The sequence below is a fragment of the Sapajus apella genome, unplaced genomic scaffold, assembly GCF_009761245.1.
Source record: "Sapajus apella isolate SASKATOON/1434 unplaced genomic scaffold, GSC_monkey_1.0 scaffold12, whole genome shotgun sequence".
Lineage (NCBI taxonomy): Eukaryota > Metazoa > Chordata > Mammalia > Primates > Cebidae > Sapajus > Sapajus apella.
Window position 1 is genome coordinate 6,439,909 of NW_022436952.1, and position 20,284 is coordinate 6,460,192.

A 20,284-nucleotide genomic window follows, 5' to 3' on the forward strand; every position below is an offset into this window, starting at 1 on the left:
GAGACTCGCTTGAACCCAGAAAGTGGAGGCTGCAGTGAGCCAAGATCACACCATTGCACTCCAGCCTGGGTGACAGAGCAAGACTCTGTCTCAAGACAAAAAAAAAAAAAAAAAACAAGAAAAAGAAAAAAAGATTACTCTCTGCCTCCCCTACCCTTATATGACAAGAGTTCCAAGTTGTTTGGGTGTTTGGTTTTTTTGGCAGTGAAAAGTGTTAAGGGCATTTATCTCTATAACTAGCAATTTAATAAGTACATGACTTCTTATTCAAGTGCATTTAGATAATTTTCTAAGTTTTCATAACGGCTTTATTTATGCTTTAATGCCTTTCCTCTTAAGAGCTCAAGATGCTGGTTATTTAACATTTTATATTCAGATATGAGGATTAAAAAAGGCACTGGGTGCCGTGCTGCTGTCTCTAATCATAACTCCACTAAAAATAGCACAATTAACTTGATGTCAGCCCTCAGCTTGTTCTTAAATATAGGTTTCTTAAAAATATCCAGACTACTTTAATTAGAGTCACAGAATATTTTAATTATTCCTAAAAGACTGAGTATACTCCATTGGCTACAATAAATACATGAGATAGAAAGCAGTTATCTAGGAACTTATATATGCTAGTGATTATGTCACATTAATGGGAAGACGGGCAATTGTTTAGGATGAAATTGGTACAGGGCTAGACATGGACAACTGTTAAGACAACTGAGGCCATGTGTCATCTGGTATGAGGGAAATGGCATCTGAGCCCAAGATATCATCAGAAATGCCAAATTCTGAAATTCAAGGTAATACGTTTTTCCAAGTTCAACTTAGTATTAATCAGATGCAATACAACCCTGGAAATCTTTATTCAGCATCTATTATACGTCAGGTAATGTTCTGAGAGCTGTGGGGGTACCAGGTAAATAAAAAACACATTCTATTTTCAAGGAGCTTTTTTTTTTTTTTCTGGTAGGAAAGACAGTCAACCACAGAATGTGATGAGTAAAAAGCAAAATTACAAATGTATGCATTATTACAAAATAAATAAAGGAGATTCATGGTGGAATGACATAGCAGAACAAGGATCAGTTCTGAAATCATGCAGACCCTGGTTTAAATTCTGAATATTTCTATTGCTTGCCACAAAGCTTTTAGCCTTGGTTTTTATGTTTTGAGAATGGGGATATCAATCTATTTTAAAATGCTTTGTGAGGATTAAGCAAGGTAAGATTTGTAAAAGTATCAAATGTAGTTCCTGACATGAGAATCCTAACAGGAGCTCAAGAAATATTAGGTTTTTCCTTGTGTGTATATATGAAGGCTTCACAGAGGAGACAAAGACTGACCTACGTTTTGAAGGATGAATAGGAGTTCTCTAAGACTAAGGGAACAATATATAGGAAAAGAGAGATGTAGAAAAGCAGGAAATATTTGGTATTGTTGATATATAAAAGGAGAATGAGTAGCAAAGGGACCTGAGGATAGGGAGGTGGCAGGGGTCTACAAAGAGAGTGAGAAATGAACAAAAATGTGTATACTTAGGAAACATTACAGAATGTGTGACCATGGAGCATTCAGCATCACCATGGTTGAAGGTCCATAAAGTAATTAACTGTCCAAACTTGTTAGATAACTATCAAGTTTGAACAGTTTCAAAAGTTAGCTTTCATTTTTTTTTAGTGAGTTTATCAATGTTATTCAGACTCCATTTAGCAGAAAGCTGCAGAACAAGATCAACTACAACCAAACTCTGAATGCAGATGCAGTCATTTCACCCTGTGCTAAGCTAACTTATAAATGGACAATAGCAGAATATTCAAGATGCTACTGGAAATTGTGTTAAAGTAGGACAAGCATGATGAAAGAGGTTTAATGCCATTAAATCTTTCAGTAGTGCAGAAAAGCTGAGAATGGCAAAGAATGTTGGTGTTCACCTCTCAACTCCAACTCACAATGCTGAGAACTTAGCAAGTGATGATGCTATTCCACTCCCAGAATAACACCACCCAGAGGCAAGTCTTGCTTGTACTTGGACCAGCAATCATAGCTCTTTCCCCGCTTTACTCATCAGGAGCCTATAGTCAAACATACCAGAGAATACTAGAAGTCTTTCCTACAATAGTCTTGGTATGTAGTTCAAGGGACCACACTTGCCTTTTTTTGAGAAATGATCCATTGATTTAAGAGGAAAGCCATCCCAAGCTTTTGGGTGGAGCTGCAGACACAATTTGAAGGATAAAATTCATATGGAACCATCAGAAAAGATGTTGGGCGTTTTAAAAATAGTTACACTGGATGTGATGATTATATCATTTCAAAGTCAAGGGAGAAAAATACACTCTTACATAGAGTTAACGAGGTTAAGTAAAGCTCTTTAAAGTTGAAAATGTTTTCTGATATTCTTTCATTTATTCAGTAAACATACACTAAGTACCTTCAAAATTTTAAGTACTGGAGAGACAAAGATGAGTAAGATAACTACTGTGAAGGAACTCAGTCTAGAGGAGAAGGAGACAGAATGTAAACAAATAACTATAATGCAAATTATCATTTGTATTAAGGTTTCTACCACATTCTTTGGAAACATAGACAGGGTAATTGTTTCCAAATCTTGAATATTATATTACTATTATTGGAATATACACTATGTAGAGGTTTATGTGCCACAGTAGGTTCTCAATAAATATTCCTTGTATTAATGAATAAAAAGTAATCAATCTCCAAATATAAATTTCTCTACCATATTAGGTTATTTATTCACTTAATCAGATTACATAAATAAATTTAAGGTACCTGGTATGAATCTGGCAATCTATAAAATGTTGTGAGACTATGGAAGACTGTTTGCCAGTGGGGGAGGAGGAACCAATAGGATGTTAACTGAGACTGTGAAGTTTGAGCTAAATCTTGAAGGAAGAGAAGGAATTCACCAGACTTACAATTAAAAAACAGGATTCCAGGCAAAGAGAAAAACATCTGCTAAGGTGTGTAAGAGTGTGCTTCACACTTGCTAAGTCATTTAGTCTGTACACATAGGGTGCATGTAAGGAGAGTCACAGCAGATGAGGCCAGGAAGTCAAAATAGTAATATCTACTATTAAGAGCTTACTATGTGCCAGGCACTGGGCCAAGCAATTCATATGTATTGTATCATGTAATCTTCAAAACAACAGTTATCATTATCTCTATTTTACAAATAAGGGAACTTGAATTTGGTGAGGATAAATGACTTACTCGTGATCATACAACTATTAGGTCATGAGGTTGGGTTTGAAATCCAGTTCTTTTGACTCCAGAAACCATCCACTTACTTGTTGTTAGCTCCACCTTTCAAATTACAAGGATATTTGGTGTGCCCTAATCACTCCAGCTTCCCAAATACAATAAGAGAATGTCCTAAATTTTCAGGGCTATGGTAAAATAAGAAAAATAAGGACTACGTGGTGATTTTTTTCCCATAAAGTTGTATCATTATTCAATATAAGATACTTTATTCCTAACTTATGTTCTTCCTATTTTCTGACATCAAATTTTTTTGTGTGTTTGTGAAATTATGTAGCTAGAAGATGGTAGTGATCTTAAAAATATTCTGGTCAAGACTGAAAATTGTCAATCCCATGATACTGCTCTGAACCTATAAATCACTGCTCTAGGCCATAAAGCTATGCTGCCTTACTAAGGATTGTGTAAGCCATGCTACAACATTTAAATTTATGCTACAAGCAATGAGAGGTCATTTAAGTATTTTTAGCAGTAAAATTACAAAATTTGCATTCTAGAGGGATTATTCTTTTATTAGCATTGAGGATGGATTAGAGGAGGTTGATCAACTTCCAGAGGGAGATCAACTGGAAGATGATCATAGCAATCCAAGAAAGAGGTGATAAGAACTTTAAACTAAGGCAAGAGGAGAGAAAAGGAATGGTTTTAAGAGACTTTGAAGAGATAAAGTCAGTGGGTTTGATGACCAATGAAATGCTAGTTGTGCAAGAGAGATAGAATCTGGGACCATTCCCAAATTTCCAATCTACAACATGTTGAAGGGTGGGCTCATTCCTAAGATTTTTGTATTCATGAAGAAGACTGGACTGGTGAAGGGAAAGATAGATTGAGTTTGATTCATATATATATATATATATATATATATATGTATATATGTATACATATATATGTATATATGTGTATTTATTTATTATTTTTTTGAGATAGAGTCTCGACCTGTTGCCCAGGCTGGAGTGCAGTGGAATGGTCTTGGCTCACTGCAATCTTCGCCTCCCAGGTTCAAGCAATTTTCCTGCCTCAGTCTCCTAGGCAGCTAGGATTACAAGCATGTGCCATCACATCCAGCTGATTTTGTGTGTGTGTGTGTGTGTGTGTATGTATTTTTTGAGATGGAGTCTCGCTCTGTAGCCTAGCCTGGAATGCAGTGGTGTGATCTCGGCTCACTGCAACCTCTGCCTCCTGGGACCTGATTTAAGGAATTCTCCTGCCTCAGCCTCCCAAGTAGCTGGGATTAGAAGCATGTGCCACCATGCCCAGCTAATTTTTGTATTTTTAGTAAAGACAGGGTTTCACCATGTTGGCCAGGCTGGTCTCGAACTCCTGACCTCAGGTGATCCCCCAACCTTGGCCTCCCAAAGTGCTAGGATTATAGGCATGAGCCACTGCACCTGGCCAGACATGTTTTGACTTCAAAGACAATCAGGTGAATATGATTTTAAAATTTTGATTCTATCTCACCAAGCTTCTGGGGACAAAAAGATTATCTTTCATGTAGTTATGAAATTTGACATAGGTTTGTTTATTTATTTATTTTGGGTTTATTTATTTATTTTGAGACAGGGTTTCACTCTGTGGCCCAAGCTGGAGTACAGTGGTTGATCACAGTTCACTGTAGCCTCTACCTCCCGGTTGAGGAGCCTCAAGCAATCCTTCCACCTCAACCTCCTTAGTAGCTGAGACCACAGGTGTGTGCCACTGTGCCCAGCTAGTTTTTGTTTTTATTTTTATTTTTGTAGAGACAGTGGTCTCCCTATGTTGCCCAGGATGGTCTCAAACTCCTGGGCTTAAGCAATCCCCCCACCTCAGCCTCCCAAAGTGCTGGGATTATAGGCATGAGCCCCTGTGCCCAGTTAATATAGGTTTAAATAGTCAAGAACTAAAAAATAGACTTTGCTTCATGAAGTAAAAAATTGTAATAAGTATACAAAATTAATCTTAGGCATGGTTATGGAGCTTCATCACATGACTGCCATTATATTGTGATCCTTGTCACACTTTATTGTTAAGATGAATCAGAGAAACAGTGAACTGGCAAAATGTTTGGAAGGCTAGTAGATTATTTTGGCCCTGTCAGAAAGACCAAAATAATGGTTATAGAGTGCTTTTTGAGATCCTCAAATGAAAGATGTCCAGAAAAAGACATTATTAATGTTGACTATGAAGATGTAGAGACAGGTATCTTTAGTTATTTGGAAAAGCTTATAAATAAAAGACAATGACTTAGTGACTAGAAAACAGAAATATCTGGCCTTACTTCTGAATTTCTATATGAATCATAACAAATCAAATGCACCCTTTAAAAATATGAACACTTGGGGTGACCGCAGCTTCCTGAAGACAGAAATGAATTTAACACAATATCACCTCTGGACAGTGAAATTCACATTCCCCACCGCCAACAGCCCAATTAAAGGGAAAGAATTTCGACCTGACAATCTGCCCTTCAGTATCTCAGACCGAGGCTGAGGGCAGATCTAGTGACCTCCTTCTGAATAAAAAGGGGAAGGGGATTGGGCAGTAAATTCTGTCCTGGCGAACATCAGCCCAGCAGTAAATCGGAATCCTCTCTGTGCCCTCTTTATTATCACATTCACAGCATGAAGTTATGAGCTTCCTCACAGCTCCTGCTATAAAAATGTGATGGATGGTAGGGAAACCTCAGGGAGTTAATCTATTCTTCCATTAAATTTTACTTTAATTGGTCTGTGAGTCAATCAGAAACTCGCTAGACAGTGAATTAAGAAAGAAAAGAATGAAATAGAAAAAGAGCTTTCTTTTGCAGTTACTATATTATAATGCAGAATTATTCTTCCATTGAAAGAAAAGGGAGACCATTGGTCCATACAAATAATCCCTGGCTCTGTAAAGAAAATGAGAGAAAAACAGGCAACCATGAATCCTACTCACTGGTGACATTAATACCTATGACATTTACACACACTCACACATACCCCACCAAGGAAAAGCAGGCTTCTCAGACCCCCTCCACCCCCACCATAATTAGAATGAGAGAGAGAGAGAGAACGAACTTGAATCACTGCATCTAAGAAAATTAATATAAGAAAAAATAAGCTGTTGAGAACCTCTATCATTAGTAACATAGCTCTATAGGTACAAAAGAAGGTAGATGTTAAAGACCAAAGATGGATCCGTTGAAATGTTCATGGATTCAGTTAGTAAAATGTTTGTGCAGTGTTTAAGGCCATAATGAGCTCTGATAAAGATTCTCAGAATCTAATAATGGCCTCTCTGGACTTCTTGTCTAATTAGTGGAATAAGGAGCGAGCCAGCTTGGAATTGAGCATTGCTAGAGATGAGGGAGAAGGGGAGAAAAAAGCCAAAGCTGCAAGAAAAATAAACCAGAGTAAAGCAGGAGAAAAACAAGAGCAGCCAGAGCTTTCAGAACTGCTCCTGAGCTGACAACTGAAGTTCATGCCTTGAAATATATGATAATAAGGTTTTATGGGAGTGAGCCCCAGGGACCCAAATGTCTCTCTGTAAACAACGGACTTCAGGGAAAAGCCGAGGTTTGAGTAATGTACTCAGTCTCCACTCATGATAAAAAAAAAAAAAAAAAAAAAAAAGCAAAAAAGCATTGAAGACAGGAAATAACTCCTTTTATTCTAACTGCAGAACCCTGAGTTGCAGCAAATGCCCTCTGAGGGCAAAGACAATTGACAACCAGTGTAGAAATACAGTTGTCCCATGTTCAGACAAGGAATTTAAGCCTCAGCAGCCTCAAAAACCTGAGGTTGTATGAGAAGAACCTAGTAAGTGCTGCCTGTTCACCCTTAACACATGGGCAATATATGTCCAGAAACCAAATGGTTTATTGTGCAGTGTTGTTCCAGTGGAATTACTGGAGGGATATCGGAATGACCTAATCCTTGAAGCATGTGTTATTTATCCCAGTGCTGCAAAGAGTTAAACCTGAAAGTGCTGCCTATTCCCACTGGTCCACAATTCAGGCCAGGTTACCTAGAAAGATATTACCAGATGAACTTCATACATAGCATGGATGGCTTCCTTTGAAGACTTGGGTCAGGTAAAGCTCAAAAGTAGCCTTAAGCAACTGCTAAATGATGAAAGTCCCTAGTGTACCCTGAGACTAAATCAGATTGCCTTTAAAATTCTTCATCTTCAGAGACAACAGCTCTATCCTCTTTTTATAAATGTGAGGCCATGAGACAGCAAAGTGCTATTTCTATTGGCATTAGTTCCACCTTATATATTTAAAAGGTATTTGTTGTGCCCTAATCACTCTGGGTCCAAGATCATAAGGGACCTTGTTTCTTGGTGGGAGGCTATAGTGTGAAAAGGTTACTTAGTCATCACTAGCCTCTAGCAATGCTGGAACACCACACATGGGGATCCTCAAACGGGAAGTCAAAGCCAGTTCTGACCCCTGGATGAACTCTGCATTTTCGGGCAAGAGGCCTGATGAATCTCCAGGGACAGTGCTCTCCTGTGCCTCTGTGTCCATATGTATGCGTTTACTCGTCTGTGTGCATGTGTGGAGGTGGGTGGTACTGAAGGGAAGCAGGGTGTGAAGGTTCTGGATAATTATGAAAATTAGATCTTTTACAGCAGGCTTCAAGCTCAATTTGGGCTGACAGCTCATGAACAGATCATCTGAAGTCTTAATAGGCCAATGCTGGTTCCATAGTTGTATGATTAAATCATGCACCATTGTGCCACAGCTGACACAGAAAGCAGACCCAGATGCCTCACATGGATCATGCAGATGAGTCTATATTTAACATTCTTCCTCTCTTGGGGAAGGTCTAACAAAGTGAAACAAAACAGATCTAAAACCATGCTTAAAACTTTTACCAGCCAAAGAAACATTCCAGCATTCTTTTCACTGTAAAACATCTGATAGTAGAAATGATACGTGATTGATAAAGTGATTCTAAATATACTTATTTCTGATGTCTTTTCAAAATATTTCTGAATTCAGCAGTAACAGATAAAGTTTTCCAAACTGTTTATATTCAAAATCAACTAACTGGCAACAACTGGCAGTTTTTTCCATTTTTAGTTACCTATCTGAAAAGCACTTGTTCTCCTACTTTGTGGTAGTTTTGTAAAATGATGTCAAGATATCAAGGCTCCTGACACATCCTGAATTCTGAAAGAATGTGCTTCCTGAATATTCCTGATAATGGACTTAGTATCAAAAGGGTTAATGAGGTTGAGTTAAGGCAGCATTTCCTGCTTGAAGGAGAACTGAGTCCAACAACATTAGAAGCATTTTCTTATTATTTTTCTCTGTGTTTCCAGTAACTGCTTCTCCTGGAAGCTTTTACCTGGGGGAAGGAATAAAGCAATATCACTAACCTGCCTGGCATCTGGCTTCCAGCAGGGAAAGAGGCTCATCCACCTCACCCCTCGGGCTTCTTTAACTGAATTAGCCGTATTAAGTGCCTTGGTAGCCCAGGGAATGAGAGTCGTTGATCAGTGTGCCTGGCAAGGCATGTTTTCAGGGTATAATTCTGCCGGAGGAGAATGGACTCCCCAGCACATGGGCCTAAACTGCAGAGTAACAGAGCCCTAAATCTCCAGTTACAGATTTACAGCCTCCATTCTCCTTCTTTACTGCAAATACAATCCGGCAGTAATGGTCTAACACAGCAACACCATCACCAACTGGCTGATGGCTCGCATAAAAGCAATGTCAACCAAAAACTATGAGTTTATAAAAGGGAACAAACCCTCAACAGTGACAAGAACATGAAACCCATTAACAATTTAAACACTCTCCATTTTTTATTTCCCACCTTGAAGCTATTATTGCTGATAGAAAGCTTCTCAGTGGAGTTAACCACTGCAAGGAAGGGTTAGGAAGCTAGCTTAACTCCTAAGACAAGGGGTTATGTGGTTTGAAGCATTTGATAGTGTGACTTGAACCTTTGTTAGTAGGAATGCCACTTGATAACCTGTAGTGCAAAAGAAGTCTTAGAATACTGTAAGTGTGATAGGATCTCCCCTAGTAGGTCTATCAGATTATTCTCAGGAACCACACTGAATAAATACAGTTGGAATTGGATTGGCTAGTCTATTGAACATGCCAAGACTTGAACCTGTACTGTAAAAGGAATGGTAGAATATTTTTTGGAGAAACTTCTGAAAAATCAAGGATCAACTCTGGCATTATAATAATAAATGCTTATATGAAATTTTATTTCTGTGATAGTTGTAACCCTTTGAAGGAACATTGCCACCAGAATATTTCCATTTTGCAAATTGACTATACCTGGGCTGTGAGACGTAAAGTGTAACTCGTCACACACTATTACCTTCCAGTCTTTAGGTAATCAGATACAAACATTATAACTAATTTGCTCAACTTAACTACAGGACTCTCCCGTTTAAAACAAATATTACTGTGGAATTCTCTGTTGGAAAATGCTTGAGCAAGCCATCTCCCTCCCCATCCTTTCAAATTCCCCTACTTCCCCTAGTAAAAATAAAGATAGGACCTTAAGGAGATATATAAGCCCATCATTGGGTGATTTACCCCCCAAAACAAAAGTTCTTCCCTTTGTTCTATAAATCAGACAAATACAGCAATAGGAAAGTTGTTCTCTTTGTTGTTTTGAGCTTTTTGCATATGTAATTGGGCAAACAGTTCATCTTTTGGAAATAGGATCTTAGCACTAAAAAAGGAATGAAATCCTGTTCCTGCAAAGAAAAAAAAAGGCCATGTTGAACATGGTCATATATATCTATATGAATAGTGCCAAAGAACTTAAAGTCCCTGATTTACATATATTGTGCTGATTATTTGAGCATCAATATAAAAAATTTAATCTGTACTAATGGGCCTGGGGGAAGCACAAATAAAACCGAGGAATAAATACTTGTTTTGCAGTACAATGAATGCTATTAATATATATAAAACACCGGCTTCAGTGATGTACAAGCTATTGTATTCTAAGAATATTCCTACATTTTTGGCACTTTAAAAAGGTATTACCTCACAGAGGACTATCAACCTATTTGCAGACTCTTAACCTGGGCTAACATTAAGAAAGGAATAATTTCATTCTGCTTTTTTTTACATATACATAGATTTTGAACTGAGCAGATACTACACCTGTTGGTTTTAAATGTTACCTCCTCTAAGAAAAGGAAAAAGTTCAGGAGAAGAAAAAGAAGAGATGTTAAATAAGAGACGAAAACAAGGAACTAAGAAAATAAAATTATTTTCCCCACGGTATGCAACAAAATCAAGCTACAATAATTCTAGTTATAATAATGTTAGAAAATTGTTAGCCTTAATGCCTGATAATGACCAGAGCTAATATGGTTCTGCTTTCAGTGTGGATAATGTTTAAGGAAGTAGGAGAATGCATGGCAGCGTTCCTGGATCATACTGTTAACCCAATGAAGCCTTTTCTCCAGCTTGAGTCATAACCATAAATACTGCCCCATCCCCACATTCCAGTAACAAAGTCCTTCCTTCCTCCTTCTCCCTGAAACAAAGGGGACAACAGTGTGTTCGGTGGGAACATCTTGAAATAAGATATCACTCCCCAAATGGAAGGAAGTCACAGGGGAGATTGACGCCATAAAGGCAGTTCTATCCTATTGAAACACCAGCAGATGGGGTCATAAACATTTCCTTCTCCCCTTGCTAACAGCCACCAAGTCAGCTTCATCTTTATCTTTATCTTTATCTTCCTGTCAGGTCATAAATACCTCTCACTCAAGCTTCACTCACAGCTGGGCCATGCCAAGCAAGTTTACTTCCTGTTAAAGGTTCCTTTCAGCAAACATTTTGAAGTAGTTGGGGGAAAGAAAACTGAAAATTCTGCTGATGATACACAGTTATAGTATTCCAAAGGAAGCTTGGAAACCTCAAAGAAGGGGTTTGACCAGACTAAGAAATTACCAAACTGCCTAGCAAAAAGCATGGAGATCCACTTAAAAGAAGGTGCATTCACAGGGAGAATGGGTCAAATAATTAGTTAAAACTTATACTAAAATACAAACAAAATAAAAGAGCTGAATAGTGTCATGGGCTTTCATTCGTTCTTCTAGAACCTCCAAAATGATGCATGGGTGCTTGCCATTTGTTCCTGGGTCTAAAACCTGGACCATAATCATGGATAATGGAAACGGAAGATTTCTAGGAGTAGTAACTCAATACAGAGTCATGGCTCAGGCCAGAGGTTGGAGAAAGAACACATCCCTTTACTTTTAGAATTTTGGCACATGAGGAAGGAATGACCTGACTCTTTCCTTCCTGGGGAACAGTTTTATACTTGGAAAACCATCTTCCTGAGATACTGCTGGCAACTCGAAAATTATAAAATCTAAAATGGTAGGAACCTGGAAAACAGCAGGTACCTTCCTCCTTGACTTGGCTGGAGCAACTGCCCCTCTTGAATTTCTGGGATATAAGATCACAACCAAAAAGAATGTAGTCTTTCTAAAACACAACCCCCAGCCTTTTTTTTTTTTTTAAGCATCATTTTAATGAACACATTCTGATAAAACAGTTAAGTCTTCTTCTTTTTTTTTTTTTTTCTTTTTGAGACAGAGTCTTGCTCTGTCGCCCAGGCCGGATGGAGTGCAATGGCGCCATCTCGGCTCACTGCAACCTCTGCCTCCCAGGTTCAAGTGATTCTCCTGCCTGAGCCTCCTGAGTAGTTGGGATTACAGGGTTGCACCACCACACCTGGCTAACTTTTGTATTTTTTTTTTTTTTTAGTAGAGACAAGGGTTCACCATGTTGGTCAGGGTGGTCTTGCACTCCTGACTTTGTGATCCACCTGTCTCGGTCTCCTAAAGTGCTGAGATTATAGGCGTAAGCCACTGTGCCCAGCTAAGTCTTCTTTTTTTTTTTTTTTTTTTTTGAGACGGAGTTTCGCTTTTGTTACCCAGGCTGGAGTGCAATGGCATGATCTCAGCTCACCGCAACCTCCGCCTCCTGGGTTCAGGCAATTCTCCTGCCTCAGCCTCCTGAGCAGCTGGGATTATAGGCACGCACCACCATGCCCAGCTAATTTTTTGTATTTTTAGTAGAGACGGGGTTTCACCATGTTGACCAGGATGGTCTCGATCTCCTGACCTCATGATTCACCCGCCTCGGCCTCCCAAAGTGCTAGGATTACAGGCGTGAGCCACCGCGCCCGGCCAAGTCTTCTTAAATGATGATAATGACAGGCTGCTGTTGATTTACAAGAAGTAGACTTTTGCTCCAACAAGGATTGGGTAAAAGTGCCATTATTATGTTTTAGAAGGATTGATCCATACTGGCTTATTTCACTAAATCATTTGATTTTTACATGTGCTTTTAGATAACACATGGCTTTAAAGGGAGAAAAATGAAGACAACACTTACCATAATAAGTTTTCTATGGTAGTTATAACAAATGGGTTTGAATTCCAGCTCTGATACTTTACTAGTTGTGTGACTTTGGGAAAGTTATTTAACCTCTCTGTGCTTCAATTTCCTCATCTATAAAATATACAATAATAGGCCAGGTGCGGTGGCTCACGCCTGTAATCTCAACATTTTGGGAGGCTGAGGCAGGTGGATCACTGGAGGTCAGGAGTTCGGGACCAGCCTGGCCAACAGAGTGAAACCCTGTATCTACTAAAAATACAAAAATTAGCCAGGCATGGTGATGCATGTCTGTAATCCCAGTTACTAAAGAGGCTGAGGCAGGAGAATCGCTTGAACCCAGGAGGCAGAAGTTACAGTGACCCAAGATCATGCCACTGCATTCCAGCCTGGGTGACAGAGCTAGACTCCATCTCAAAAAAAATAAAAAATAAAAAAATAATGAAACAAAAAAAACCCAACTAAAATGTATAATAATAATGTCTTTCTCATTGGGTTGCTATAAATTAAAATACATAAATCACTTAGAACATAGCCTGGGACATCGTAGGGACTCTGTACATTTTAACACACATATAAAATGGAAGACTTAGGTAATTCATTATCTGTATTGTAACTAAGCAAAGGATATATTATACCTAAGCAAAGGTTATATTCTTAAAAATCTTCAATTAAGCTGAATATTAGACTTTAGACTGGCATTCAAAGGTTTCCACAAATTAGGCTGGTTAATCTTTACTGTCCTCTCTCATCATCCTCCTACAATTAAATAACCCTTGTTAGACTGGACTATTTGGTGTTTCCTGAACACATTCTATACCTACACCTTTGTGGATATAGCCCCATTGCTCTAGGGTTCACCATTCTCACTTCTATATTCCCCATCTCTACTTGTTGATATCATAGCATAGCACAGGTTCTCTCATTCAAACCATAAGGTTTTTATTTTTATAACCATCCTTCAAAGCCTGATTCAAATATGGTTCTTTGTGGAGTTCTAGAGCTGGAAGAGCTTTAGAGACTAAATGATCTAATTTCTCTTTTTACTAAGGCATGCAGAGATTAGGTGATTTGCCCAAAGACACCAAGCTACAGCCTGGACCACAAATCAGGTCTCCTAACAGTGCAGAGATCTCTGAGAGTTAATAACCCAATCCTTCTGGTCTTTCTTATCACTCTAATCTAAACTGATTGGTCTCCTTCGAGCTGCTATGTACTTACGGCACTTGTCACACAGCCTCTTGAATTGCAGTTATTTGGGTGCATAACTTATCTCCCATGTCATCTCTCATGTGCCTTTTACAACTCTGTCTATCCCTGGATTGCTTAGAACAGAGTTTTAACCAGAAGGCATTTAGTAAATATTTGTTGAATTAATGTATAAATGAATGTTAGAAAGGAGGGAATTAAACAACTTTTCCCATCCCACTAACTCATATCTCTCACAAACCCAACTATCTGTATTGAACCATCAATTCCAGTGCACGATAAGTAAATACCTCCACATCTGCAGAAAAGTGTCACTATACATAATACATATACACTAATTCACTTACTTTATAAAAGTCTCTGTGTACTCACTGTGTGCATTTCATTTCAAAGTATACACACAATTTACCAAAGAAGTAGGAGATCAAGCCCTGCCTTCCTAATAGTCACATTCTATTGGAAAGGACTATATACAGCACAACTAGACATGAAAGCACAGAGATGATAATGAAGGCAAATAGCTATAAAAAGGGATTTAGGGAGGCTAAAGAAATAGTAGTCACCAGAAGAATATGCCAATACTATGTGGTATGTCTTATACTGTCTCTTTTATGGGGCTCCAATTTGCAAGCTAAGCCCAATACAATTTGTTTCCTTCTATCCGATACTTCTGATTTTTCTTCCTCTATCATTCATTTTCTTTACTCAATGATTTAAAGGTAACCTTCTTTTCCTACCTCACAAAAGTTTTAGTTGCTGACCAAAGTTTGACTAAATATCATTACCTGTATACTTTTCCAGTTGGTGATAGTAAATAATAGTAACAATACATAAACCATTTTAAATTTTTCGAAGGCTTTTTATGTATCTTTTTTCATCCTTTCCCCCCCACAAACTCAGCAGGAAAGTGTCAAGTGCAAACTGTATACTATAGGTGCATAGCTGCACTTCAATTTTGCAACACTGTTCTACTTCCTTCCTGGAATCTCTCTTCATGAATTTCCTGAAAAGAGGAAAGCAGAAGTAAGGCATATCTCTAACACAATGACCTGCTTATTTTCTTTATCATACTAATCACAATCTGTAATTATTTTATTTATTGGCTTAATTCTTTATTGTTGGTCTCCCCAGTAGAAAGTAAAACTCCTTGAGTTTACTCTCCTTGAATGTAAAACTCATCCATTTTATTCTTTCACTATAGGCACTCAACAAGAAATTTCTGAATTGATGAATGAATGATCAACAATACTATTTCTATTAAGGTAAATAGGTCATAATGATAAAAGACGCCAATGAATAGACCTCACAGTGTAGAATTGATTAGCTGTATTTTTACCCGTTTATTCTTGCAAGGATGGCCTGTGTAGGAACAGGCAGTCTTCTTAGTTTTCACTTTTGTCAATCCCTCACCAAATAATTATTATTTTCTCTGTATAGGGTACCATATTAAAAACTGTAGGGGAGGCAGGGAACAGGTGGCTCACACTTGCAATCATAGCACTTTGGGAGGCTGAGGCGGGTGGATCACCTGAGATCAGGAGTTCGAGACCAGTCTGGCCAACATGGTGAAGCCAATATTTTTGTATTTTTAGTATAAAAATACAAAAAATAGCCAAGGGTGGTGGCACGTGCCTGTAATCCCAGCTACTCGGGAGGCTGAGGCAGGAGAATCGCTCGAACCCAAGAGGTGGGAGTTGCAGTGAGCAGAGATCGTGCCACTGCACTCCAGCCTGGGAGACAGGGAAAGACTGCGTCTCAAAAAAGAAAATGGAAACAACAAACAAATTGTAGGAGATAAGCCTATGTGGTTACAGTAATATAAGACAGCAAATGACAAATGCAAGAAAAAGTTATGTAGTCCACATGTGTTCTCAATCAACAAAGGGAGAAACTGTCTTAGATTGGTGTCATCAGGACACCTGGGAGTGGTGGTAGTATTTAAGTTGAAGATAAGCTTAATTTCTATTAAACAGGGTTTAATAGACGGCCTTTAAAAAAACATTATGTAACTGTGGTATGCCTCAACATGCTTCAAATTTAGATAAGAACATTTAATTAAAGAATATAAACACTTTGAGATCCTCTAATAGACAATAGCTTGTCAATGCAAAATAGTTCTATTAGACTTTTTGGCTGGACTCCACAGCAAGTTTTTAATGGCTTTAAGTGTGTTTAATCACACTCAGTTGGTCTAGCTCACTCAGCTTTATTTCCATTAGAATTTAAAAGGTCAAGTTTCAAAAGCCTAGAAAAGTGATTTAGAATAGAAATACCAGCTTAACCTTAGCCATGGCTAAACTAATATTATAATAGTGTTGAAAATTGTACCTTATAGAAAATATATGGACAAAAGAAGAATATTAAAACTTTACAATTCTTGGCTGGGCGCAGTGCCTCACACCTGTAATCCCAGCACTTTAGGAGGCTGAGGCGGGCAGATGGCTTGAGCCCAGGAGTTTGAGACCAGCCTGGGCGACATGATGAAACCCTGTCTCTACCAAAAATACAAACTATTAGCTGGGTGTGGTGGCATGTGCCTGTAGCCCCAGCTACTCAGGAAGCTGAGATACGAGAATCATCTGAGCCCTGGAAGTCGAGACTGCAGTGAACCATGATCATGCCACTGCACTCCAGGCTAAGCAACAGAGCAAGAGCTTGTCTCAATAAATAAATAAATTTTGCTTCCTCTCTTCCTTTCTCCGCCATCGTGGTGTGTGCATTACTCCGTTTCTCGCCATGTCTTCTCACAAGACTTTCAGGATTAAGCGATTCCTGGCCAAGAAACAAAAGCAAAATCGTCCCGTTCCCCAGTGGATTCGGATGAAAACTGGTAATAAAATCAGGTACAACTCCAAAAGGAGACATTGGAGAAGAACCAAACTTGGTCTGTAAGAAATTACACATGTGATGGCACACATATTTATGCTGTCTGTAGGTCACAGTAGTGTTACCAAATCAAGCTGAAAAATGTCACCGGCATCTGGAGAAGTTTGAACAGTTTCCTTTCTGTATCTGTTATGAAGGCATTAGTACAACGCACAGTGCTTCCATTATTCATGTTAAAAAAAAAAAACAAGGTTTTGGTTGCCTGGGTTCAGTAATAAATATGTGAGATCTTTAAAAAAAATTAAAAAATAAATAAATTTTAAAAAAATTAAAAAAAAATAGAATTTTAGTAAAGTTTAAAATCACAATTTGAATTTTACTAAAAATTATGATTCACTGATAGATTTTGATGCATATTGCTTAAATGGGAGGGCACAGAGGCCTTATAAGTGAGCGAGAAAGATACAGACCTAACAGCACGAATAGGGAGTGATCTTTTGAAAATGACACAGATCTGTTACAGCTAAGGAAAATAAGAGAGGAGTTTAGGAGCATTTCCTAAGGCTTGCTGATTGGAGCTGCTGTTTTCTGCCTGAAGCATCCTATCCTCACTCATGCTGCCATTAAAATCTCTCCTGCCTTTTCTCACATACACATTCCTCAGTATTTCTTTCCCTAATATTTATATCTGGTTTCATTTACTGCAATTTTATAACATGTTTTATATTAAAATGACTCCAAACTGTTATAATCTCACAGATTATAATGTAGATCTCACAGATTATAACAGTCTGGAGTCATTTTAATATAAAACATATTGTGAAATTGCAGTAAATGAAAAAAATTATATATTTTTGCTGCCGTAGATAGTTTTGTTTTGTTTTGTTTTGTTTGTTTGTTTGAGATGGAGTCTCATTCTGTCACCTAGACTGGAGTGCAGTGGTGTGATCTTGGCTTACTGCAACCTCCACTTCCCAGGTTCAAGTGATTCTCCTGCCCCAGCCTCCTGAGTATCTGGGATTACAGGCATGCACCGCCATGCCCAGCTAATTTTTCTATTTTTAGTAGAGATGGGGTTTCACCATATTGGCTAGGCTGGTCTCAAGCTCCTGACCTCATGATCTGTCTCCCAAATCTGCCTCCCAAAGTGCTGGGGTTACAGGAATGAGTCACCTTGCCTGGCTCATAGTTTTTTTAAGCTGCCCCTTTCATCAATCGAAAGGTCAGAAATTAGTCTAAATATGCAATCTTCTCCTTTTTCTAAAAAAATAGTGTTTGGGCATTACTTAAAGTCATAATTCTTTATTTTTATAATCATCTCTGTTATATAACTTCATCTCTCAGGAATTATAGCTCCATTTCTGATATTTCCATACCTGCAGATATACAGAGGATTAAAAAGTGGATTAAGAAATGTCACCATAAAGCAAGCAAAGTCCTGAGGGAGACAGTCAGGGAGACAAGTAACTTAGTATAAATGGAAAGTGCCAAATGGTAATAAAACCAAAATGGGAAATCATGAAAATAAAATAACTATGCATTAAAAATATATTTGGGCCAGCTACTCTGAGCTCATGTTTTGTAATATTAACTATTTAAACCTGCTTAAAATGAGAGCTTTGAGTTCTCAAAATCCTTTAATTCGGTTAAACATCCGCTACCCTGAAAGGACTCCACAGCATCCCATAAAACATTATTTATCTGTGTGCGTTAACTGCACGATACTGTAATTTCCAGAATAAATGCTGGGTGTAAATTGTTGTTTATGTTGGATCCTGACTGTCTTTACGAGAAACAAAGTGAAAACGGAATCTTCACAGCTTTATTTCTTCCGTTAAAGTCTATTCTGCAGCAGGAAACATGCCTGGTGGAGTTTCTTAATGAACACTTATGAAGACTGTTGGTTAAAACCAAGTATATAGAATCACCTCCAAATGTACACCCTCTTTTATTCTACATTCTTTTCATTTAAATCAAATTAAATTAAAGTGAAAGTAGCACCATTCACATTGTTATAGTTAAAGGTCTGTCAGCATTTTTATGCAAAGCCTTGTTGTCACAAGTTTACAACTTGAAAGGGACAAGAAAAATTTTTTAAAAAGAACTTTAATACAGAGAAACTTAGCCTAGAAATGAATTGCTGTATTCATTCATCTTTAATGACTTTTTAAGGTCCATCTTGGGGCAAAAGATAGATATCCTAGTGATTTAAAACATTTGGTTGGAATTTTCTGTTTTCCACCATAATAGCTTTCAAAGGCATTTCAGCTATAAAATTGATTAAAACATGAAATTCTCTATGTGTGTGAATTTTCTAAAAGACATTAAAGATTAGAAATTTCATGTATCACCTCCTGACCTGCTGCCACACAAAACACACAACAAAAATAATTACCTTTTCTCATAAACGAAAAATCAGGCATGGAGAAGTTACAAAGGTTTCAAATGCACAGAACTACGTAAAATTTCAAAATTATCTTTTAAATTCTTTCTCTGAACACTTGGAAATTATCTCTTCCCAAACACCACTGCTAAATTCTAAACAAGAAGAGATAGTCTTTTGATGCATGTATTAAGTATTTATTTAACATTTATTCTGAAAAAAAAAAAAAACTGCACAGATTTTAAGGCTAAGAATTTACTGTGGCTGTGCAGCAGCTGCTCTCACCTGATAAAATAGTGATGATTCTTTCTAAGCGATTATGACTTATCAGGTCAGTGACCAACAAACTATAAAATGGATTCTAACAGCCCCCAAAGGGTTGGTATAGACTCTTGAGTAAATAATATATGTAAGCGAGAATGGGAGAGAGAGAAACACAAGAGAGAGAGAGAGAGAGATAGAGAAATAAAGAGAAGAGCACACACATGAGTGACCTAGTTTGTTTGTTATAGGACAGAAAAAGAGTCCTTGATTTTAATCCCAGTTTTCTCACTCAGTAGCACTTCTTGAGACCAAACGTCAGATAAGAAGATAGTACTGTTTTTAGCAAGAAAGAGATCCCATAGCAGCTCTATTGAATTTTCTGATATATGTTGTTTTGCTCTGAATGTCACATAGGCCATGAACTAATTGTTACTTTGCCTGTGCTTTAAGCATGTATCTGAGAAGGCAACCAATGACTTCCGGGAAAATCTACCAATCCTTAAAATGAACTCTACAGAAGGAATATGAGGACAGTACATTATCATTTTAGAGTCTTGTTCTACTTAAAACCTTAATGAATAGAATTGCTATTCAGATAAGTTTACACTGGATTTCAAGGAATTAAAGGAAACCTTAATAAAGGAATTCAGATAGTATGATAAAAATGGCCAAAGCTCTAAGGCAGTGTGTGTGTGTGTGTGTGTGCACGTGCGTGTGTGTGCACGCCTGCAAACATGTGTACAGATCAAGTTGCTTACAACCACAGCCGATATGAGGGAGGAACTTTGATCTATATACTGTACTTAAGTCAAGTTTTCCTAATTGCATCAGCTTCCCTGGAGGTCTCTGTTGCTTTATTGCTGGAGTAGATGCTATAGAACTTCTCTCGGGTTTAATGGCATAGTAAGAGTTGTATTTTCTTTTCAGATTTTGAAAACTGGATACAAATTGTTGCTTAGGTTTTAAAAGCATAGATT

The 20,284-nt window shown here is 37.9% G+C and overlaps 1 protein-coding gene and 1 pseudogene across 5 annotated transcripts in view; one reads left to right on the plus strand and one right to left on the minus strand.

Moving 5' to 3' along the window:
* SKAP1 (src kinase associated phosphoprotein 1) overlaps window positions 1-20,284 on the minus strand; it is a 314,730-nt gene that overhangs the window by 110,845 nt on the left and 183,601 nt on the right. The gene's annotated exons all lie outside the window — the stretch shown is intronic.
* On the plus strand, window positions 16,494-16,946 carry LOC116552924 (annotated as a pseudogene).